Below are 24,526 nucleotides of genomic sequence, written 5' to 3'. Positions count from 1 at the left end.
ATCTTTTTATAGTTTCTTATTGCCAAGATCTTTTCTTTTTAAGATAGGACTAAATCATAGATATTTAGGAAAAAAATTTCAAAATAAATAATGTTCTAAAGAGGTAAAACAACTTCAAAAATCCTTTTATGTGTTTGCAAAAAGTAATCCTCAAAGCAGATGTTTTTAAAACTTTCTACTTTCTGTCATCCAACAGTGTTATTTCACAATCATTAATAATTAATCATAGGTCTCTGATTCATTCTGGTACATTCTAAAAATAGGATACCATGAATAGGCTTAGATCCTTAGCAACAGAATATTGAGTACTCTATCAGCCTAACCTGAGTGCCTATTTGCATTTTGCAAACAGATCTGTCTCAGGATTGCTAAGTTAGAAGTCATTCCATGGCAAAGTCAGACAATATGTTTCTCCTACTTGCAATTATTTCAAACTCATCCCACTAAAAGCCTCAGCATGTGTTCTGCCCTCCATTTGCCAGGCTTAGATAACAGAGTTTGTGTTACCATTTTTGAGTGCTGGATATGGAGATCATCAGGTATGAAGCTTACCAGGTCAGCACCAACCTGGCCTGCTACCTCACAGGAGTTTCTGATGTACATCACATGACAGGTATTTGAATAACTGTAATGAAAGAGAAGACAATTGTAGCATCTAATCTTTTTTCATTTAAATTTAATTTGTTCAGTAAGTAGTGCATAATACCATTCTACACACTATACTAATATAGCTTAATCTTTATAAGAACCCTATGGGAAAACTAATGCAAAAGTTAAGTCTGCCTCCAAGCCACACACCTAATAAATGAAGGATCCAGGAATGACACCCTGGCAGCCTGGGTTCCAAATCTGAGAGCCGAAGCCTTAAGCAATCCAACAAACCAGTAAACCACGTATCAGGTTAACAAATTTATATACAGCTCTTGGCATAACAGCCAGACAAATGTGGGGATGTGTTTAGCATGTGTGTTTAGTGTCAGTGTATTAAAAATACTTAACTATCCAAGTGAGATTCTATGTATGGTTTTCATTAACATGAAATAATAATCAGGAAATAGTAGAATTGAGCATAAAGGTATTTCATAAGCCTATACAAAATATCAGAGGCAATAAATGAAGAGCCTCAACACTGCAACAGGTAGTTCTGGGCTCACCCAGGAGCAGAAAACATTTCTTTTTTTGAACACTTCCCCCCCCCATGTAAAGTAGATTGTATCTCTCTCTCTTTCTCAGAGATAGATGATAGATAGATAGATAGATAGATAGATAGATAGATAGATAGATAGATAGATAGATAGATAATAGGCCAATCCCCACTTCCTACTGCCATCCACTCTGCTCTTCCATTTCTTTCCCCCACCCCCACCCCCAAAAAACAATAACTTCAAGCCTGAGCACATGAATGCTTTTCTGAACACCTCCAGTGTCCAACCTAGTATCCTTAAACCACAAGTGGCTGTAAATTAATTACAAAAGCAAGTAAAAGATTTAGTTGCTCGGTCCACGAGCCACATGGAGCTCGTAGCTATCATTGGACAGCACAGATATGGAGCGTGTTCACCAGCACGGAGAGCCCTGCTCTAGGGAAAGATGGCAGTGCCTGACAGTCCTGTCCCCAGAGAGTGGTTTCTGAGTTACTTTATTTTTGTACCACAGAGCTGCACAAAGAAGTTTAAGAAAACTATCTTCTATAAACACTGAAATTATTTGACAACATTTACTTTATCAGACATTGCCTTTGGTCTGCCAGCTTTCCTTGATCAAAATCATTGGCAAGAGTCCATGAATTTTTCAAGGACTTTTTTTTCCTTACATAACACCCTTCCAAATAGCTAAAAATATAGAACTTGGTATATGTAGATTTTTGATCAAAGAAAATGAAATTAGCTTATTCTTTTCTTTGCCTATGTTCCATCTAACTTCATGTATTCCTAAGAGAAAATAACCTTTACCACATTGTTTTTTATCTTGACATGGGCTCATCTCACTTTGTCTCTCAGAATTGTATCTATATAAATGAAACAATATCTGTACTTAATTTTCACAATATTATATCACTGGCAGACTGATAATTTAAGCCACTGTGCCAGGATTTAATAAAATTTAGACAAGAAAAACATTATTGTTTTATTCTAAATATTAGAATATTTCCTCCATAATCTCTTTGACTAATGTAAAGTGAATTATAACATCTATTAATGCATTTATCCATAAGGTAATTATTACTTACTATATACCTGATATTGAATTAGATGTGCACTCAAGTTTGTACAATATAGTCGGCTTGAATTTCTGAAATGCAACAGTGGTATCTGTTGCCCTTTGAGTTCCTATAGAGTGATGGTGACTGTCTACATTCAAATCTCTGCTCACATCCTCCAAAAGTCACACAGATCCAAAAAGGGAGAACCTCATGCCTACAGTATAACTGGGAGACAGGCAATGTGACAAACTTGAATTTACACGTAATCAGGGACCACGCCTCTAAACTTGTAGCTTCACTCCAGGGCAAGGAGAGAACAGAGGGGCACACCAGCAGCAGAACCCTAAAGGATATAACATCACTCCCAGAAGGAAAGAGTAGCACCTAGACTGGAGAAACATTGAAAATGGGGATGAGACCTTGGGGATCAGTACACTGGCTCCCCCAGAATTGCAAGGAAGGGACAGAAAGAGACTAGAAGCAGATGCAGCAGTCACAGGGATTATGGGATCAGAGGTAGAGGGAAGGAGCTTAGCAGGGAGAGGAGGTGTCCCTTGGAGGCTTGGTGATAATGAAAAAATAGAAGAAAGTAGTAGAAATTAAGGAAAACTGAAAAACGAAAAAGAATCAAAACCAGAAACTACACTGAGTGCACTCTCTAAGGTGCTACTATAGGACAAAGCATTTTTGAAGTAAGAAATCAGAAATCCAGCAAGCTACTCAAACCTCTCACCTCTGCATTCAGAGAATCAAGGTATAAAAATAATTTCAAACAATACAGAGAACATAATACTCATGACCCTTTCCTTAGGAATCTACTAAAGAGAGAGCTTCATCCAGCCAGATCTGAATTAAAGAACTTTCGCAAAACAATTTATGCTGAACACTTAATATATATCTCATTGTGGGTCCTAAGACTACAATAAAGAAAGGGAAAAGGTGAAAGAATAGTAAGTAACTTCTCTATTTTGAAAAGAAAATATATATATATGGGAAAAAAAGAGAAATAATGAAAAAAAGAAAACATTTACTGAATACTGTATAGTGAAGAAAGAATATTATTTTAAGCCAAACACACCAATGGTAGAAGCCTAAATAAAGAATAAATGGCCTTTAGTGGCACAGTCAATAGAATGTTGATCTGGATCACTGAGGTCACTGGTTCAAAACCCTGGACTTGCCCAGTCAAAGCACATACAACAAGCAAACAATGAACAATTAAAGTGAAGCAATTATGAATTGATATTTCTCACTCTCCTACCTCTCTGTACAACTAATAAATAAAATATTTTAAAAAAGAAAAAGAAGACAGAGATTCAGACCAATATAAAAGCTATTAGTATAAAGGTAAACATTAGAAAAAATATGGGCTTTACTAAATACCAAATTAAATACTCTGCTCATTCCAGTGTTCTCAAAATAATCAAGGAAACAGATCACAAGGAGAAGCATAGTAACCATAACAATATAAAAAACAACAAAATTCAGGCCAAACATGTTACATCAATATATGAAAACGAGCTTTATTGAAAAGATTTTCAGGTTAACTCACACAGTAAAACAAAACTTAATACTTCATTCTATAGACAAAATTAAAACAGAGATTCAGGAGTGCTAAAAATAAAGGAATGAACATGTTTATATCAAGTTAATAAAGCAGGATTGACAATCTTGATATTGGACAAGGCATGTGTCAGCTCAAAAAGTATTAAATGAAACAAGGAAGGTCATGTTAAAATGTAAAAGTCGGCCCTGGCCAGTTGGCTCAGTGGTAAAGCATCTGCTAGGCATGTTGATGCCCCAGGTTTGATTCCTAGTCAGGGCACACAAGAGAAGCACGCATCTGCTTCTCTAAGCTCTTACTTCGCTCTTTATCTTCCCCTCCAGCAGCCATTGCTCAATTGGAGCAGGTTGGCCCTGGGCACTGAGGATGGCTCCATGGCCTCCACCTTAGGTGCTAAGAAAAGCTCAGTTGCTGAGAAACAGAGCAATGCCCCAGATGGGCAGAGCATCGTCCACTAGTGGGCTTGCCAGGTGGATCCCGGTCAGGGAACATGCAGGAATCTGTCTCTGCCTCCCCTCCTCTCACTAAAAAAAAAAAAAAAAAAGATAAATGTTATAATTTATAATGAAGGCATTTTTATATAGCAGTGAGCACAATCACCACCTTTATAATGTAGAAGCTTCAGTAAATTTCAGGAAAAAAATGGTCAAAAGCATCATAATCATATGAGGCTTCAATGTATCATTCACAGACCAAGAAAGTCAAATGGATCAAGAATGAGGGAAGATCTAAAACACTTAACATTGTGAATAAGGTAGGTCTTTTGACTACATTTAATTTTACCACTAATAATTTGTATACCTTCTTAGATGTAGATGGGACACTCAAATAAATTGACCATATACTTTATCACATAGAATCCTCAATAATTTCCATAAAGCATAAATAATTCAAACAACATACTCTGATTAGAGTACAATATAAATAAAACATATTGAGACAAAATTTTCAAATGTCTTTTCCAGATAAAAATGTGAATACTCTCTATGAAACATCTTTGATAAAAAGAGAAATGTTAGATTATATTGCAGAACTTGTCTCACAAATAATGATTAAAAAACAATGTATGAAGTATAATTAAAGCTGTGATCAGAGGGAAATTCATAGATTTAAGCACTCATATCAATAAAAATTAAATAATTAAAATAGCAATCTGAAATTATAGGACAAACAAATAAACATTATAAACCAAAAGAGAGTGCAAAAAAGAAATGGTAAAAATAAAAGCAGAAACTTATTATTAGACAAAATAATAGAATTAATAAATTAAATTAAAATACTGGTTGGGGTAGAAACCACTTGCTAACTTTTTTAGGGATAAAAGAGGGAAAGCATAAATAACAAGTAACCACTGAAAGAGAAGGAATTAAAATATTTAAGAAAGTACTTTGAAAAAAAAAAGAAAGTACTTTGCACAACTTTATGCAAATAATAAAAATGATACATTAATTCCCTAGTAAGTTTAATCGATCAAAATTGATCACATTAAATATATATATTTAGATAACTTAAGTATACTAATTTGCATGGGACAAAATTTTTTAAATGATCCCAAAACTATTTTATTAAAAAAGCAACAGGCCTATATGGTAGGTAGCTTTACAAAAGGATTCTACCAAACCCTCAAAGAGCAGATAATTCTAATTGTGCTTAAATTATTCTAGAACATGGAAAAAGAAAGAAAACTTCCAAACTATTTTTTTAATAAAGCTGATAGAACATTGTTAACAAAGCCAAATGAAGCTGATACTAGAAATCCGCAGTCCTCACCCCACAAATATTAAGAGGTGTGTGTACTTCCCCTCCCCAAGGCTTGGAAAGGGATAAGTATGGAAATCCCTGAGGTCAACTTCCCACAAGCATGAGGCAACCACATTACCCTGTTTGGTTTGCTGGACAAGCCTGAGCCTAAATTTGAGTTGCAGCAGGCCCAGGATCTGGCATTGCATCATCCCTAGGGAAATGAAGGGAGAAGCTTTTATTTTAGTCTCCTACCTCTAGGCTCAGCTGCTTCCTGTCCCTGTCCACAGCTACCATCCCACATGAGTTCCAAACATCTTTCTTCTCCTATTCCTCAACTCGCATTCTCACAATTTCCTTGTTTATCTCTCTTTTCTTTTCGAGTTCATTCGGGAGGTGAAAGGTAGGGGAAAAGTCAGCAATCTTGCTAGATCTACCTCTTGGGTGGAAATAGAAGCTCTGAATATAAAGGAAATTTGAATGGTTTGATGAAAACTCAACATTCTTAAAAGGGAACGGTGGAGGATAAAGTTAGAAAGTTATTTCAGAATTATGAAAGGTGACAAATGACTTAACTTTGCCCAAAATGACTGAAATCTACCAAATTCAGATTTGATAAATCCTTGAACTTTTTCCAGCAAAGGAAGATTTTTAATGAAAAGAGTGCTATAGAAAGAGCAATATAGTGATAATCATTTAGAGCAGGGGTCCCCAAACTTTTTACACAGGGGGCCAGTTCACTGTCTCTCAGACCATTGGAGGGCCGGTTTATAAAAAAAACTATGAACAAATTCCTATGCACACTGCACATATCTTATTTTAAAGTAAAAAAACAAAACGGGGGGATGACGTCAGAGTAATGGCGGGGTAGGAAGCGATACCGATAAATCTCCCCCAAAACTCAACAAGATCTTCAACCAGAAACAGAAAAACCTATACTTGGAGCTTCCAGATGCTTCGCAATACACCCAAAGGTATGATTGAGTGAAAAATTGGCTAAATATATAACCAAACCCCGAAGGAAATAGGGAGTAAGAAATGCTCCGCCTTCCTCACTAACCTAAACAGGGCGGCTTTCTCTGGTAACTGTGAATATAGAAACTGAGGCGGGCAAAGGGGGTGAATACATCCAGGCCGCGACACAAACGGCCGAACCAGGCTGTGGCACGGAGATCCAAGCCAAGGAAAATCTGATCCTGTGGCAACCCGGGCAATTCAAACTAACACTCGCGCCAAACCCAAACAAAGAAAGACAAGCGGCGCGGCCATTTTACCCGGTCTCCTGGTCGGTGCGCAGTTAGTGGGCGAGAGATTTCTTCCTAAGCCCCGGAAGTGAGTGCCCGTGTTGCCCCACGGAGAGGCAGGGTCAGAGGCCTTTCTGTGGGCCGAGGGCAGAGTCTCTGGGCAGCCCCAGCGCCCTGGGAAAGCCACGCACGGGAGGGAGTGAGAACTAATTCCAATGGTGGAGATTTTCCGTGCCGGAGGGTGTTTCACTCAGAGGGAATCGCGGCCGGCCTCATATCCTGGTTTGCGCGCGCAGATAAGGAGTGAGCGATTCCTCCGAGTGCCTCGGCAGTGCGCACCCGTGTTATCGCACAGAGGGGCAGAGTCAGGGGCCTTTGTGTGGGCCAAAGCGGAATCTCGGGCCGCCCCAGCGCCTTGCAAAAGCCGCGCACGGGGACGGAGCGAGACTCAATTCCAACGCTGCAACTTTTCCCTGCGGTTGGGGGTTTCACTCAGAGCGTGAGACTGCTGGCTGGATATCCTGGTCTGCGCGCGCAGCCAGTGAGTGAGAGTTTCCTCCAAGCGCCCCGGAAGTGGGCGCCCACCTGTGTTACCGGACAGAGTGGCAGAGCCAGAGGTCTTTGAATGGCCGGAAAGCCCGCCTGATTATGCTGGCAGCTCTGACTGACTGAGCCTTACCCAGAGCCCTGTGCTGAGTGGAAATAGAGTGGGGAGTTGCCAGCTCTTTGAGCCTCTTACTATCCAGGCAGAGGCAGCGGCAACCCCATAGCTGGATTATCAGGCTACTAATTGAGGAAGGAAAGACTAGGAGAAAGGCTCCAGGAACACGGACTCTCTCACTGTCGGAGCCTATAAATGCTAATAGCCTCGACTGCCAACGAGACTAAAGCACAATACATGACATTGCCATAGAGACTTATCAACTGCAAACCTCCACCTGAGCGTGGCAAAGGGGCAAAACCCGGGGTACAGAGTCACCGACCAGGAAGAGGGAGAGAAAAGAAAAAGCAAGAAGATAACCTCTCAAAATCAAGAATAATCTGCAGACTTTATAACCTATCCCATTTTATTATATTTGTTCGTTTGTTTCTCTTATCTTCATTCTTGATACATTTTTTTTCCTCCTCCAATTTGGCCGATTAACTCTCTACCGGTCTTACTCTCTCCTCTCCTTGAACTACACTACCCATAAGTGTTACATCTCCCATTATCTTTTCTCTTCTCTTCCTTTCTCTCTATGAGGGTTGCACTCCAAAACCCTTAACTCTCTCTCTCTCTCTCTCCTTTCTTTTTTCTTCTTTTAGTGGTTCCCTCTTTTTTTCTCTCTCTCTCTCTTTCTTTTCTCCCTCTATATTAGTTTCTTCCTTTCTCCTTTACATCTCCTCTCATTCAAACCTCAATAACAAACAAATTATCTTATCTGGGACTCAAACTTATGTTTGTGGCATTTTGGGGGGTTTTTACTTCACCTTTTTAACTCACTAGCAGTGCTCCCATACCTGGCTCTCCATATTATCTAGTTCTTGTTCCACTAAATACAATAGTAATTTTTTAATTTGTCCCCCCATTTTTCCGTTTTCCTCTTAATCCTCTCATCATAACTCTTAGACAACCAACACCTAAAAGCAAATCATTTTATTCTTGACCCAAATTTTTTCCTTATTTGCTTTTTGTGGGTCCATACGCTCTTTTTTTTCTTTTTTCTTTCTTTCTTTTTTTTTTTTTTTTTTTTGCCCCTTTATTACTTTTCCCCAATTCAGGCCCTCCATCACAGGCATTGTTTGTTATAATTCACAGTCCACCACAAGATTTTCTCAAGAAAGAGGAGAGAGGAGAGGAGAGGAAAAAAGGAGGGGGGGAATAATTTCCTTTTTTTTTTTTTTTTTTTTTTTTTAATTTTTATTTTATTTTATTTTTCTTTATTTCATTATTAATTTTTTTTTAAAAAACAACTCTTTGATTTTTTTTTTTATTTTTTTTTAAACTTTTTATTCTTTATTAAATCTCATTAATACTATCAACAAAACCACCCTCAGATGCCATTAAGGAAGAGAAAATCGAATATCATGGATACAAAAGAAAGAGAGGTAACACAGCTAGATGAGGAAAAATCTATGGAGAAAAAATTTAATATATTGGAAACCTTGGAGCTAAATGACAGAGAATTCAAGATAGAAATCCTAAAAATCCTCCGAGATATACAAGAAAACACAGAAAGGCAATTTAGGGAGCTCAGAAAACAACTCAATGAACACAAAGAATATATGTCCAAGGAAATTGAAACTATAAAAACGAATCAAACAGAGATGAAAAACTCAATTCACGAGCTGAAAAACGAAGTAACAAGCTTAGCTAATAGAACAGGTCAGATAGAAGAGAGGATTAGTGAAATAGAAGACAAGCAACTTGAGGCACAACAGAGAGAAGAAGAAAGAGACTCAAAAATTAAAAAAAATGAGATAGCCCTACAAGAATTATCTGACTCCATCAAAAAGAATAACATAAGAATAATAGGTATATCAGAGGGAGAAGAGAGAGAAAATGGAATGGAGAACATACTCAAACAAATAATAGATGAGAACTTCCCAAGCCTGTGGAAAGAATTAAAGCCTCAAGTTCAAGAAGCAAACAGAACTCCAAGTTTTCTTAACCCCAACAAACCTACTCCAAGGCATATCATAATGAAATTGACACAAACCAACAGCAAAGAAAAAATTCTCAAGGCAGCCAGGGAAAAGAAGAATACAACATATAAAGGAAGGCCCATTAGATTATCATCAGATTTCTCAGCAGAAACTCTACAAGCTAGAAGAGAGTGGACCCCAATATTTAAAGTCCTGAAAGAGAGGAACTTTCAGCCACGAATACTATACCCATCAAAGCTATCCTTCAAATATGAAGGAGAAATAAAAACATTCACAGATACAGAAAAGATGAGGGAATTTATCATCAGAAAACCCCCACTCCAGGAATTACTAAAGGGGGTTCTCCAATCAGATACAAAGAACAAAAAAAAACAGAGCCACAAGTAAAAGCTCCAAGAAGAACACAATAAAACCAAATTTAAACTGTGACAACAACAAAAAGAAAGAGGGGGAGAAGATGGAGATTAACAGTAGCAAAGGACGATGGAGTGCAAAAGTACTCACAAAATAGTTCGCTACAATGAACAGGGTAGGGACCCTTTTCATTATTCAAAGGTAACCACCATTGAAAAAACCACCACAGAAGCACATGAGATAAAAAAGATAGCAACAGTGGAAAGATGTATGGAATACAACCAAATAAAAACAAAAGATAGAAAAACAAAAGAGAAGGATCAAACAAGACACAAAACTAACAGAAAGCAATCTATAAAATGGCAATAGGGAACTCACAAGTATCAATAATTACACTAAATGTAAACGGATTAAACTCACCAATAAAAAGGCACAGAGTAGCAGAATGGATTAAAAAAGAAAATCCAACTGTATGCTGCCTACAGGAAACTCATCTAAGTAACAAGGATAAAAACAAATTCAAAGTGAAAGGCTGGAAAACAATACTCCAAGCAAATAACATCCAAAAAAAAGCAGGTGTAGCAATACTCATATCGGATAATGCTGACTACAAGACAGGAAAAGTACTCAGAGACAAAAATGGACATTTCATAATGGCTAAGGGGACACTGAATCAAGAAGACATAACAATTCTTAATATATATGCACCAAACCAAGGAGCACCAAAATATATAAGACAGCTACTTATTGATCTTAAAACAAAAACTGACAAAAATACAATCATACTTGGAGACCTCAATACACCGCTGACTGCTCTAGATCGGTCATCCAAACAGAGAATCAACAAAGACATAGTGGCCTTAAACAAAACACTAGAGCACCTGGATATGATAGACATCTACAGGACATTTCATCCCAAAGTGACTGAGTATACATTTTTCTCCAGTGTACATGGATCATTCTCAAGAATTGACCATATGTTGGGCCACAAAAACAACATCAGCAAATTCAGAAAAATTGAAGTTGTACCAAGCATATTTTCTGATCATAAAGCCTTGAAACTAGAATTCAACTGCAAAAAAAGAGGAAAAAAATCCCACAAAAATGTGGAAACTAAACAACATACTTTTAAAAAATGAATGGGTCAAAGAAGAAATAAGTGCAGAGATCAAAAGATATATACAGACTAATGAAAATGACAATACGACATATCAGAATCTATGGGATGCAGCAAAAGCAGTGATAAGAGGGAAGTTCATATCACTTCAGGCATATATGAACAAACAAGAGAGAGCCCAAGTGAACCACTTAACTTCCCACCTTAAGGAACTAGAAAAAGAAGAACAAAGACAACCCAAAACCAGCCGAAGAAAGGAGATAATAAAAATCAGAGCAGAAATAAATGAATTAGAGAACAGAAAAACTATAGAAAAAATTAATAGAACAAGGAGCTGGTTCTTTGAAAAGATCAACAAAATTGACAAACCCTTGGCAAGACTTACCAAGGAAAAAAGAGAAAGAACTCATATAAACAAAATCCAAAATGAAAGAGGAGAAATCACCACGGACACCGTAGATATACAAAGAATTATTGTAGAATACTATGAAAAACTTTATGCTACTAAATTCAACAACCTAGAAGAAATGGATAAATTCCTAGAAAAATACAACCTTCCTAGACTGAGTCAAGAAGAAGCAGAAAGCCTAAACAGACCTATCAGTAGAGAAGAAATAGAAAAAACCATTAAAAACCTCCCCAAAAATAAAAGTCCAGGCCCTGACGGCTATACCAGCGAATTTTATCAAACATTCAAAGAAGACTTGGTTCCTATTCTACTCAAAGTCTTCCAAAAAATTGAAGAAGAAGCAATACTTCCAAACACATTTTACGAAGCCAACATAACCCTCATACCAAAACCAGGCAAGGATGGCACAAAAAAAGAAAACTACAGACCAATATCTCTAATGAATACAGATGCTAAAATACTAAACAAAATACTAGCAAATCGAATACAACAACATATTAAAAAAATAATACATCATGATCAAGTGGGATTCATCCCAGAATCTCAAGGATGGTTCAACATACGTAAAACGGTTAATGTAATACACCATATCAACAAAACAAAGAACAAAAACCACATGATCTTATCAATAGACGCAGAAAAGGCTTTCGATAAAATACAACACAATTTTATGTTTAAGACTCTCAACAAAATGGGTATAGAAGGAAAATATCTCAACATGATAAAGGCCATATATGATAAACCATCAGCTAACATCATATTAAATGGCACTAAACTGAAGGCTTTCCCCCTTAAATCAGGAACAAGACAGGGTTGTCCACTCTCTCCACTCTTATTTAATGTGGTACTAGAGGTTCTAGCCAGAGCAATCAGACAAGACAAAGAAATAAAAGGCATCCATATCGGAAAAGAAGAAGTAAAGGTATCACTTTTTGCAGATGATATGATCCTATACATCGAAAACCCCAAAGAATCCACAAAAAGACTACTAGAAACAATAAGCCAATACAGTAAGGTCGCAGGATACAAAATTAACATACAGAAGTCAATAGCCTTTCTATATGCCAACAATGAAACAACTGAGAAGGAACTCAAAAGAATAATCCCCTTCACGGTTGCAACAAAAAAAATAAAATACTTAGGAATAAACATAACAAAGAATGTAAAGGACTTATATAATGAAAACTATAAACCATTGTTAAGGGAAATCGAAAAAGATATAATGAGATGGAAGAATATACCTTGTTCTTGGCTAGGAAGAATAAATATAATCAAGATGGCTATATTACCCAAAGCAATATACAAATTTAATGCAATTCCCATCAAACTTCCAATGACATTTTTTAAAGAAATAGAGCAAAAAATCATCAGATTTATATGGAACTATAAAAAACCCCGAATAGCCAAAGCAATCCTAAAGAAAAAGAATGAAGCTGGGGGCATTTCAATACCTGACTTCAAACTCTATTATAGGGCCACGACAATCAAAACAGCATGGTATTGGCAGAAAAATAGACACTCAGACCAATGGAACAGAATAGAAAGTCCAGAAATAAAACCACATATATATAGTCAAATAATTTTTGATAAAGGGGCCAACAACACACAATGGAGAAAAGAAAGCCTCTTCAATAAATGGTGCTGGGAAAACTGGAAAGCCACATGCAAAAGAATGAAACTGGACTGCAGTCTCTCCCCCTGTACAAAAATTAACTCAAAATGGATCAAAGATCTAAACATAAGACCTGAAACAATTAAGTACATAGAAGAAGACATAGGTACTCAACTCAGGGACCTGGGTTTTAAAGAGCATTTTATGAATTTGACTCCAATGGCAAGAGAAGTGAAGGCAAAAATTAATGAATGGGACTACATCAGACTAAGAAGTTTTTGCTCAGCAAGAGAAACTGATAACAAAATAAACAGAAAGCCAACTAAATGGGAAATGATTTTTTCAAACGACAGCTCAGATAAGGGCCTAATATCCAAAATATACAAAGAACTCATAAAACTCAACAACAAACAAACAAACAATCCAATAAAAAAATGGGAAGAGGATATGAATAGACACTTCTCCCAGGAAGAAATACAAATGGCCAACAGATATATGAGAAGATGCTCATCTTCTTTAGCTATTAGAGAAATGCAAATCAAAACGGCAATGAGATACCACCTCACACCTGTTCGATTAGCTGTTATTAGCAAGTCAGGTAACAGCAAATGTTGGAGAGGCTGTGGAGAAAAAGGAACCCTCATACACTGTTGGTGGGAATGTAAAGTAGTACAACCATTATGGAAGAAAGTATGGTGGTTCCTCAAAAAACTGAAAATAGAACTACCTTATGACCCAGCAATCCCTCTACTGGGTATATATCCCAAAAACTCAGAAACATTGATACGTAAAGACACATGCAGCCCCATGTTTATTGCAGCATTGTTCACAGTGGCCAGGACATGGAAACAACCAAAAAGCCCATCAATAGATGACTGGATAAAGAAGATGTGGCACATATACACTATGGAATACTACTCAGCCATAAGAAATGATGACATCGGAACATTTACAGCAAAATGGTGGGATCTTGATAACATGATACGAAGCGAAATAAGTAAATCAGAAAAAACCAGGAACTGTATTATTCCATACGTAGGTGGGACATAATAGTGAAACTAAGAGACATTTATAAGAGTGTGGTGGTTACGGGGGGGAGGGGGGAATGGGAGAGGGATAGGGGGTGGGGAGGGGCACAAAGAAAACAAGATAGAAGGTGACAGAGGACAATCTGACTTTGGGTGGTGGGTATGCAACATAATTGAACGACAAGATAACCTGGACTTGTTATCTTTGAATATATGTATCCTGATTTATTGATGTCACCCCATTAAAAAAATAAAATTATAAAAAAAAAAAAAAACGGGAACAAATACAATATTTAAAATAAAGAACAAGTAAATTTAAATCAACAAACTGACCAATATTTCAATGGGAACTATGCTCCTCTCACTGACCACCAATGAAAGGTGGTCTCACTGACCACCTTCCAGAAGTGCCGCGGGGGCCGGATAAATGGCCTAAGGGGGCCGCATGTGGCCCGCAGGCCGTAGTTTGGGGACCCCTGATTTAGAGGGTTATTGCAGTATCCTAGGAACTACTCTATTTATATGGGCCACTGGGCAACCTCACCAGGGAACACATTCAAATGCAAACTCTCAGGCCCCACCCCAGACCTGTGGAGTCAGAATCAGCATGTTAATGAAACCTTCAGGGGATTTATTATACAGGAAAGTATGAGAAGCAATTCCAAAGACATCATAAAATAGCACACAGAAAAAGGATGGATGCAAGAGAAGCTGTACTTGAAAGAAAAGGTAAAGGTCAGCGGAGACAATAAGGTTTCAAGACTGGGTTCTTGGGAGTCCGTAAAAACTAGCCCCAGAAGCAAATTCATAATGAATTTGACAGTAATTACAGCTGTATTGCTGCTTATTTTCAAAGTAGCTTAGATGGTGAAATCATAGTAATATTTCAATTTGGAAAAAAATCAATAGAAATCCTGCCATTATTATTTTAACTCTCGAAGATTTACATGGCTTATGTTTTTAATGAAGCTATCCATCAGAGTTTCCATTTTCTTTCTTACAATGTGATAAATTTAGTCTTTCTCCAAAGTTCCTGTTTCCACTAACCTGGGCATTTCTCCAAGCCCAAAGATAGTAGTGAAAATTATAGTCTCTTCCTACATACTTTCCTTTTTAAGCAACTAGATCTGTGTTCCATATTAGCAAACCTCGATCTTTCCTTATTGGTAGAGGTTTTATTTTCAATACAAGTACAGCCTTGGTCCTGGTTAAAACAGAAAGACTTCAAAGAAGCTAAACTCATTAGTGTATAATTAAAGGTCTTGGTTTATATAGTTTATGTAATTTCTTACCGAATATGCTTTAAATTTTATAAATATTATGATAGAATTATAGAAATGTGAAAGCATCTTAAACAGTCAGGTGCTGCCTGACCTGTGGTGGCACAGTGGATAAAGCGTCGACCTGGAAATGCTGAGGTCGCCGGTTCAAAACCCTGGGCTTGCCTGGTCAAGGCACATATGGGAGTTGATGCTTCCAGCTCCTCACCCCTTCTCTCTCTCTGTCTCTCTCTCCTCTCTCTCCCTCTCTGTCTCTCTCTCTCCTCTCTAAAAAAAAATGAATAAATAAATAAAAAAATTTAAAAAAAAAGTCAGGTGCTGCAAAAGCTGATTATTAATATAAAATATTGTAAATTTGGTTAATATGATACAAATAAAGTATAAATAATAATATAGAAACAGAAAGTATAATCATAATGAAAGGTGACTCTCTCTGTATACCATAAATGTACCAACACAATTCTCAGGTTCTACCTTGATGCTAAAGTTAAAATTCAGAAAAATTAGTTGATCTCCTGGTTCAGTATCAACAACAAAAATCTTATCTGCAGACATGTTGAACAATTAAATATATGATTACAAACTTCATGGTAGCCCTGGCCGGTTGGCTCAGTGGTAGAGCGTCGGCCTGGCGTGCAGAGGTCCTGGGTTCGATTCCCGGCCAGGGCACACAGGAGAGGCGCCCATCTGCCTCTCCACCCCTCCCCCTCTCCTTCCTCTCTGTCTTTCTCTTCCCCTCCCGCAGCGAGGCTCCATTGGAACAAAGATGGCCCGGGCGCTGGGGATGGCTCCTTGGCCTCTGCCCCAGGCACTAGAGTGGCTCTGGTCGCGGCAGAGCGACGCCCTGGAGGGGCAGAGCATCGCCCCCTGGTGGGCAGAGCGTCGCCCCCTGGTGGGCGTGCTGGGTGGATCCCGGTCGGGCGCATGCGGGAGTCTGACTGTCTCTCCCCGTTTCCAGCTTCAGGAAAAATACAAAAAAAAAAAAAAAAAATTCAAAAAAAAAATTCATGATAATAGAAAAAAATGTTTTTTAGAAGTATCTCAGCATTAGGGACTCTGCTAATTTCTGTAATTCTTCTACATAACTAATTTTGTTTTATACTTAAACAATATACAATAAGATACACAATCTTTTTCTCCTGAGGAGATGACATGCACAAATAGTCCATCCTTTGCTCATAAATTATTCTCATAACTGTGTAAGAGCACATTGTTTTGGGATATATTGCTTTGGAGAAGTATGAAGTGTCTATAATCTCACTTTCCCTTTAATTGTTCAGACTACAAATTGCTTTCTGGACTATGTTAATGTTTTTACTTCAAAAAATTATTTGCTTTATGATATTAGGGGATAACAATGTCAGTTCAACCATTTGTTATTAAAACTGCATTAGTGTTACAGAATGACAGTGACTAAGAAATAGTTGTGAAATCACAGTTAAACAATTGTTAACAAAATAGCCTTTGCTTCTAGAGTATGCAAGTAATTAAGTTCAATGTAGAAAATTTTTCATGGATTCCAGAAGTTTTAATTGGTCAAAACAAAGAATAAAATAAATGAGGCAGTATTTTCTATATAGGAGTCTTGGGACCTTCCTGTAGGATAATTAATTTTCAATTAAACAAAACTCTTGAAATAAAACTGGGTGAATAGGGAAATATAGATCCAAAGTACACATTTATGCTAACATATACTATGGTCATATAAAATTTAAAGCATATTCAGTATGGTCTTGGAAAATGGGCCAATTATGAGAGGGTCATTTCATATGGTCAATGATGTAGATTTTTAATAAATAACATCTAATGTCTCAGTAGAATGGATCTGGATGAAATTTATTTTTATTCTCTGTTGTAATAGCAAATGAAGTATGAGTCTCTACAACTCTGTGCATATATATAATAATAGATACATGGATTTCTCTCCATGTTTAAATAACCTACAACTTTCCTTGTAGGTTTAATTTCCTTGGTTCTCCATTTTAAAATTTTTTATTTCAGTAAAGAAAATTATGGTGGTATGAATTGTCCTTATTTGGGTTGTTCTTATTCATTTTTCCTACAAAATTGCTTTGTGAAATTATCTGGTGCTTAGAGCTTCCTTAGGTGCTGCGAACCAGTACAGCTAGTGATTCCAGGTCTGAGAGAGAACGATATGGAATTAAGAAATAGACTCAAAGAGAAAAAGAATGGGATCAGGAGGCCTCTGCAAGCTGATGGCAAAACAGAGAGAGAGAGCCCAAGGTCTGTTTTATTATATAGTGTAGAAGATTAAAACCTTTAAGACATTTACAAAAAGGAAGTCTCTGATACAAAGTCACTCATCTGAGGCATATAGGGGAATTCTCATAAGAGTGCACCACCCCCCACCATGCAACAGTCAAGGGCAGGGGTCCCCAAACTTTTTACACAGGGGGCCAGTTCACTGTCCCTCAGACCACTGGAGGGCCGGACTATAAAAAAAAACTATGAACAAATCCCTATGCACACTGCACTATCTTAGTTTTAAAGTAAAAAAAAACAACAAAAAAAAAAACAGGTGCCCTGGCCGGTTGGCTCAGTGGTAGAGCGTCAGCCTGGCGTGCAGGAGTCCCAGGTTCGATTCCCGGCCAGGGCACACAGGAGAAGCGCCCATCTGCTTCTCCACCCCTCCCCCTCTCCTTCCTCTCTGTCTCTCGCTTCCCCTCCCACAGCCAAGGCTCCATTGGAGCAAGGTTTGCCCGGACGCTGAGGATGGCTCTGTGGCCTCTGCCTCAGGCGCTACAGTGGCTCTGGTTGCGGCAGAGTGACACCCCAGATGGGCAGAGCATCGCCCCCTGGTGGGTATGCCGGGTGGATCCCGGTCGGGCGCATGCAGGAGTCTGTCTGACTGCCTCCCCGTTTCCAACTTCAGAAAAAAACAAAAAACAAAAACAAAACGGGAACAAATACAATATTTAAAATAAAGAACAAGTAAATTTAAATCAACAAACTGACCAGTATTTCAATGGGAACTATGGGCCTGCTTTTAGCTAATGAGATGGTCAATGTCTGGTTCCATATTTGTCACTGCTAGCCGTTACAAGTGATATTACTTGCTTCCCGAGCCATGATGCATGTATCCCACATCACCAGAAGTAGTACTGTATGTGAGCGATGCCACGCTTTGTGGCGCTGCCACATACAGTACTCCAGGAGTGCAGGATGCAGATGCTCACTGACCACCAATGAAAGAGATGCCCCTTCCGGAAGTGCGGCGGGGGCGAATAAATGGCCTCTGGGGGTCGTATGTGGCCCACAGGCCATAGTTTGGGGACCCCTGGTCAAGGGTGTTGGGAAAAGCTTAGTCTTAAAAAGGGTTGGAAAGAGCTAGTCTTAAACTAAGCCCTAGGCTATAAGAACCTTGTCAGCTTACAGCCTGTCTCCCACAAATGCCCCTTTTTAATTTTTTTTTTAAATTTAGCTCATGTGCTGAGATTTGCACTCATCTGATTTCCCAGATTCCAATTCAGAGGCAGATTGAAAAAATACAGAATAAACAGAAAATTAATATAGCCAATGTTAACAGATACCAAAACAAGTGTCTTAATACATTATAGGGATTAAAGCCTTTAAGTAAATTCTTAGCCAATATAACAGGATCCTTGCTGTTTTAAGTGTCCTTAATATGTTCACCAAGTCCATGCTGACACATCACCGGTCCACATTCCCTGCATATGCAACCAACCCCATTTCAGTCTGAGAACTGTCACAAGGAGCAGGTGTCACATACATCCAGAAAAAGTCTGCATGGCACTGGAACTGTTGTCATGTTTCCACACTCTACAGCTAGCCTCCAAGTCCCATGACCACTGCTTCTAGCACACCAAGCCTTTGTCTTAAGTCTAATGTCAATTCTGAGTTTCTGGCAATGATTCAGGTTAACTGGAAGGGCCATCTGTAAGCATGTGTGGAGATGGAGCTTTCCTTTTCTTTAACCTGGAGAGATAAAACCAGGGGGCCTTTTCCTGGAGTTTTGCAGCTGTGGGGTGGTGAGAACCTTAGGATTCACTATGCTGGGTGGTAGAGGTAAATTTGTAACAGAAGTGGGCAAATCTGGCTGGCCGAGAGTAGCAACAAGGCCAATTCCAAGGAGGGAGGTGAAAGGAGAGAAAGAGGCTCTGAATTTGGAGAGTAGATCCCGGCCTAAAATAGACATGAGGCATCAAGGCAGGAAGAGAAAAGAGTGTGTAAAGGAGACACTATGTCTTAAACAAGGCAGTGGATCCATGCAGTGGTCAGCAAACCACAGCTTGCAAGCCACATGTGGCTCTTTGGTCCCTTGAGTGTGGCTCTTTCACAAAATACCACGTGTGGGCACACAGGTATGCGTGGGGGTGTTGGTCAGTTGGATGACAGGAAACACGGTGCAGGTGGGCAGTGGAATACACAGCACGGGGGAGGCATGCGCACGATTTAGGCAAGAGTTGAGTGAGCCAGTCAGTCAGCTGTTTCATGTGCAGTGGTTGGTGCTAGTCACATCCACAAATCGCACACGGGTGACAAAAGTACCTACTCGTAGCATAAAGTTACCTGTATTTTTCCAACCAGCTGCAAATCCTACAAGTATTTTTGTCATCAGTTTATGAATTGTAATAATTTTGTGTTGGTGGCTTTATTATTATAAAATAAAAAAAAATTTTAGGTGCCCTGTCTGACATGGCTACAAAGAAGCAGCAAAGAAAAATGGAAGATGAAAACCGTGAATTTAAAGTTGAATGGACCGAGACTTTCGCATTTATTCAAAACTTAAATGGCCTTCTAACCTGTCTTATTTGTCAGAAAAAACTGGCGCATAACAAGAAATCAAATTTGGAGAGATACTTTACAACTAACCACGTGTCATTTAGTACTAAATATTCTGTCAGTGATGCAAGGAAGAAAGCAGTTGAGGCACTTCAGAGGTCAAGAAAAATTAAGTTCTGTATTTAATAACTGAATGCAATCTTCCAACAATGTTAATATTGTAGGTTTTGTGGTTAATCAATAGATTGCTAAGAGAGGAAAACCAAATACAGATGGCGAATACATAAAATGTTGGTTTATAAATGCATCCAAAGAGCTATTTTGGCATTTTAAGAACAAAGCAGATATTCTAAAAATAAATTAAAGAGTTACCATTGTCTGCTAAAATAGTGAAAGATAGAACAGTCTTTGAATATAACCAATCAGCAAATCAAAGATCTTAAGTTGGTTTCAGCTTTATCAATAGTAGTTGATGAGTCTTGTGACATAAATGATACAGTGCAAGTTTCACTCTTTGTATGATTTATTTCATCTACAGGTTCTAAAGAAGAACTTTTAGGATTATTGCCACTCAAAGGTCAAACACATGGAGAAGATATAGCAAATGCTGTAATTGAGTACATGGAAAAACATCATATTCCACTTGATAAAATTGTCTCAATTTCAACAGACTGAGCAAAAAGTATGACTAGAATAAGAAACGGGTTTGTTGCTATTCTGAAAGTTAATCATGAGATACTTACTTACCACTGCATCATTCATCAAGAAGTGCTTTGTGCGCAGACATTTCCAGAAGAAATTTGCAAAGTTATGGAATTGGTGATTAAGATTATCAACTCCATTACAGCTAAAGTTCTTAATCATCACCAATTTAAAGAATTTTTAGTTGAAATGGAGAGTGAGTACGTGGATTTTCTGCAGCATACAAGGTATGTTGGTTATCAAGAAGAAATGTTTTGAAACGTTTCACTTCCTTATTAACAAAAATTAAAGTATTTCTCCTGGAGAGGGTGTTCACTATCCAAAATTAATGAATGATCAGTGGATCCAAAAATTTTATTTCATGGTAGATGTTACATCTCATCTAAATCAGCTTAATCGTAAACTACAGGGGAAAAGAAACACAATTTTTTCAATGTTAGAAGAAGTTATTTCATTAGAAAAAAAATTATCTCTTTTTGCTCAAGATTTTGAAAAAGAAACTTTGATTCACTTTCCAAGCCTGTTGAAACATCGCCAAGAAAATACTTCTGATATTGACATTTGCTATTTCAAAACAACACTTTTAAATATGAGGGAAGCTTTTCTCAACAGGTTTCAGGAATTCAGAAACAGAAAAATGACATTAGCCTTTGTTAAAAAACCTCTTAATGCTACTGTAACAATTAAATTTTTCTCCCTTTAATATTGACATTTGCAACTTTGAAATGCAATTAATTGCTGGATTTAAAAAACAGAGAACTGTGGAGCTCGAAATTTGAACATCTTTGTGCTGATATAGGAATATTGGAGAAAAACAAATGTGAACTTAGTTCACAGCACAAGTGGTCTGCTTTGAAAGACTTAAAGAAGGAAGATATGTTGATTTTTAACACCCGGAATAGTATTCCTGACTCATATAACCAGCTAAAAAAAACTAGTGTTTGCTGTTCTTTTCTTATTAAGGTCTACATATTTATGTGAACAATTATTTTAAAGCATGAACCTTATCAAGAGTAAATTGAGAAGTCATCTTATTGATAAGAACCTGAAATCATGCCTAAAATTAAAAAACTTTAAGTAGGCCCTGGCTGGTTGGCTCAGTGGTAGAGCGTCAGCCTAGCGTGCAGGAGTCCTGGGTTTGATTCACAGCCAGGGCACACAGGAGAAGTGCCCATCTGCTTCTCCACCCTTCCCCCTCTCCTTCCTCTCTGTCTCTCTCTTCCCCTCCCGCAGCCAAGGCTCCATTAGAGCAAAGTTGGCCCTGGTGCTGAGGATGGCTCTGTGGCCTCTGCCTCAGGCACTAGAATGGCTCTGGTTGCAGCAGAGTGATGCCCCAGATGGGCAGAGCATCGCCCCCTGGTGGGCACGCCGGATGGATCCTGGTCGGGCTCATACAGGAGTCTGTCTGACTGCCTCCCCATTTCCAACTTCATAAAAATACCAAAAAAAAACAAACTAGCCTGACCAGGCGGTGGCGCAGTGGATAGAGCGTCGGACTGGGATGCAGAGGACTCAGGTTCGAGACCCCGAGGTCACTAGCTTGAGTGCCGGCTCATCTGGTTTGAGCAAAAAGCCCACCAGCTTGAACCCAAGGTCGCTGGCTCCAGCAAAGGGTTACTCGGTCTGCTGAAGGCCCGTGGTCAAGGCACATATGAGAAAGCAATCAATGAACAACTAAGGTGTTGCAACGTGCAATGAAAAACTAATGATTGATGCTTCTCATCTCTCTCAGTTCCTGCCTGTCTATCCCTCTCTCTCTCTCTCTCTCTGTCTCTGTAAAAAAAAAAAAAAAACCAAAAACTTTAAGTAAAGTTTATTAAGTTAATTTTAGGGGGTGTTGTGGAGTGAAAGAAGATGTAGTGTTGAGGATTGAGAAAGGTATGTTGAGATGGTTTGGACATATATAAAGGATGACGAAAGGAAATAGATAAAACAAGTATACAAGATTAGTGTGGATGGGAGAATTGGAAGGGGTCGACTTCAGCGAACATACCTCAATCAGATTGAGGACATTTTTAGCAAAGCCAGCTTAGGAGCACCCTAATTAAGTTAATAACAATGTACCTACCTTATAGTTTAAGTTTAAAAATTTTGGCTCTCTAAAGAAATTTCAATTGTTGTACTGTTGATATTTGGCTCTGTGGACTAATGAGTTTGCCAACCACTGACCTAGGTTTGTCCACAGTGACATGAGATGGGGCGAACATCCCTGGGCACCTTCAGTCTTCAGTGGTAAGTCCCAGCAGGCTGGGCAAGGTTAGATCAGAGGTGGCTGGGGTAGAGCTGGACAAGACTGAACACTCCTTTGCAGGAGCGAAGGGACAGTCTACCTTCCAGTGTCCTTTTTTCCCACAGCGAGGGCATGGCCCTAGTGGGGGCCAAGAAGCCAGGCAAGCTTTAGCCCAATGACCTTCCTTTCCACTCTTAAATTAGGGCACTGACAGAGTCTTATGAGGCCCCTTAGGGGTGTGGAAGCCTTTAAGGGCATATGCCAACAGCTGGTATTTTGCCTGATCTGTTTGGGCTCTGTCTGTCTTTTCCTGTTCCTCTTGGTCATTATAGATCTTAAAAGCCATGTTTAGAAGATCTTGTTGAGGGGCTTGAGGATCCTCTTCCACCTATATAAAGTTTTTCCATATATCTGGAGCAGATTGGAAAAGGACAGAAGGACAGTGTGATCAAATGAAGGAAGGTAGGAATTTGCAGGAGGAAGAGGTTTGGAATGTGCTAAGAAGATGGAACAGGTTTGACAAAGAGAAGGACTAGAGCAGTGGTCCCCAACCCCTGGGCTGCGGACTGGTACCGGTCTGTGGGCCATTTGGTACTGGTCTGCAGAGAAAAAATAAATAACTTATATTATTTCCATTTTATTTATATTTAAGTCTGAAAGATGTTTTATTTTTTTTTAAATGACCAGATTCCCTCTGTTACATCTAAGACTCACTCTTGATGCTTGTCTCATAAGTTTGACAATTATATTTAAAATATCACAGTTTCTACGCCAGTCACATAATTTTATTTTGTGCATTTCTCCACCCCACCCTAAAGGCCGGTCCATGAAAATATATTCTGACATTAAACCAGTCCGTGGCCCAAAAAGGTTGGGAACCACTGGACTAGAGCATAGTAAAATAAGCCTTATACAGTTGCTCTTGTGAAGTCTCTCATGCTGGCTCATGGTGTCTCACCAAATGTTCAGGAACCCACCAAGGAGCCTCAGCAGACCTAGGAAAAACACACACATATCCTCGGCCCCACGGGAGAACAGGGTCTGGCCCTTGCCAGATCCCTGTGAGTGGGTCCTTCCATCACACAAGAAGGCTTTCCTTGCTGGAGTGCAGAGTCTCTGCACTGCTGAATGGTCCTGTACATCAGCATTCAAAAAAATTTTTTAAGGTAAAAAGCATAATAAAGAAGATTTGCAGGAGCTTCAGAGTATGACTCCCCCTTTTTTATTTTTTCTAATTGACCTTTAAGTGTTTGATGGGCATGCTCTACAATGCCTTGACACTGAGGATTGTAAGAAATACTTGTCCTCAGGTCAATTCCAAAACACTGACAAAATGTATTAAATGCTTTTCCTACATAAGTAGGAGTATTATCAGTTTTAATTGTCTTAGGAAGTCCTAAAATAGAAAATGCATACAAAGACTATACTTTCAGGGATCATTTCTATAGTTCGTTACTAGAGAAGTTTTTCTGATCATGTGTAGAGTACTCGAAACCACGAGGAGGAGTTGCAGTGTTCTCTCCTGAGTGTGAAGCTGGCTCTTGGTGTTGCTTGTGCAACTGCCTTTTGCCATTAATGATCGTTCTTCTCTTCTTTTGGGAGAGTAAGAGGGAGAGGATGCAGTCTGAGTGGT

The 24,526-nt window shown here is 38.6% G+C and overlaps 1 non-coding gene across 1 annotated transcript; it reads left to right on the top strand.

Annotated features, from left to right (window-relative positions):
• Window positions 1-24,310: 24,310 nt before the first annotated feature.
• Window positions 24,311-24,526, top strand: LOC136379165 (small nucleolar RNA U3). The gene has a single exon (XR_010746678.1). It is a non-coding gene; the product is annotated as a small nucleolar RNA U3 (small nucleolar RNA).

Source organism: Saccopteryx leptura, chromosome 7, assembly GCF_036850995.1.
Source record: "Saccopteryx leptura isolate mSacLep1 chromosome 7, mSacLep1_pri_phased_curated, whole genome shotgun sequence".
Taxonomy (NCBI): Eukaryota; Metazoa; Chordata; class Mammalia; order Chiroptera; family Emballonuridae; genus Saccopteryx; species Saccopteryx leptura.
This window is presented reverse-complemented; position numbering and strand designations above follow the sequence as displayed.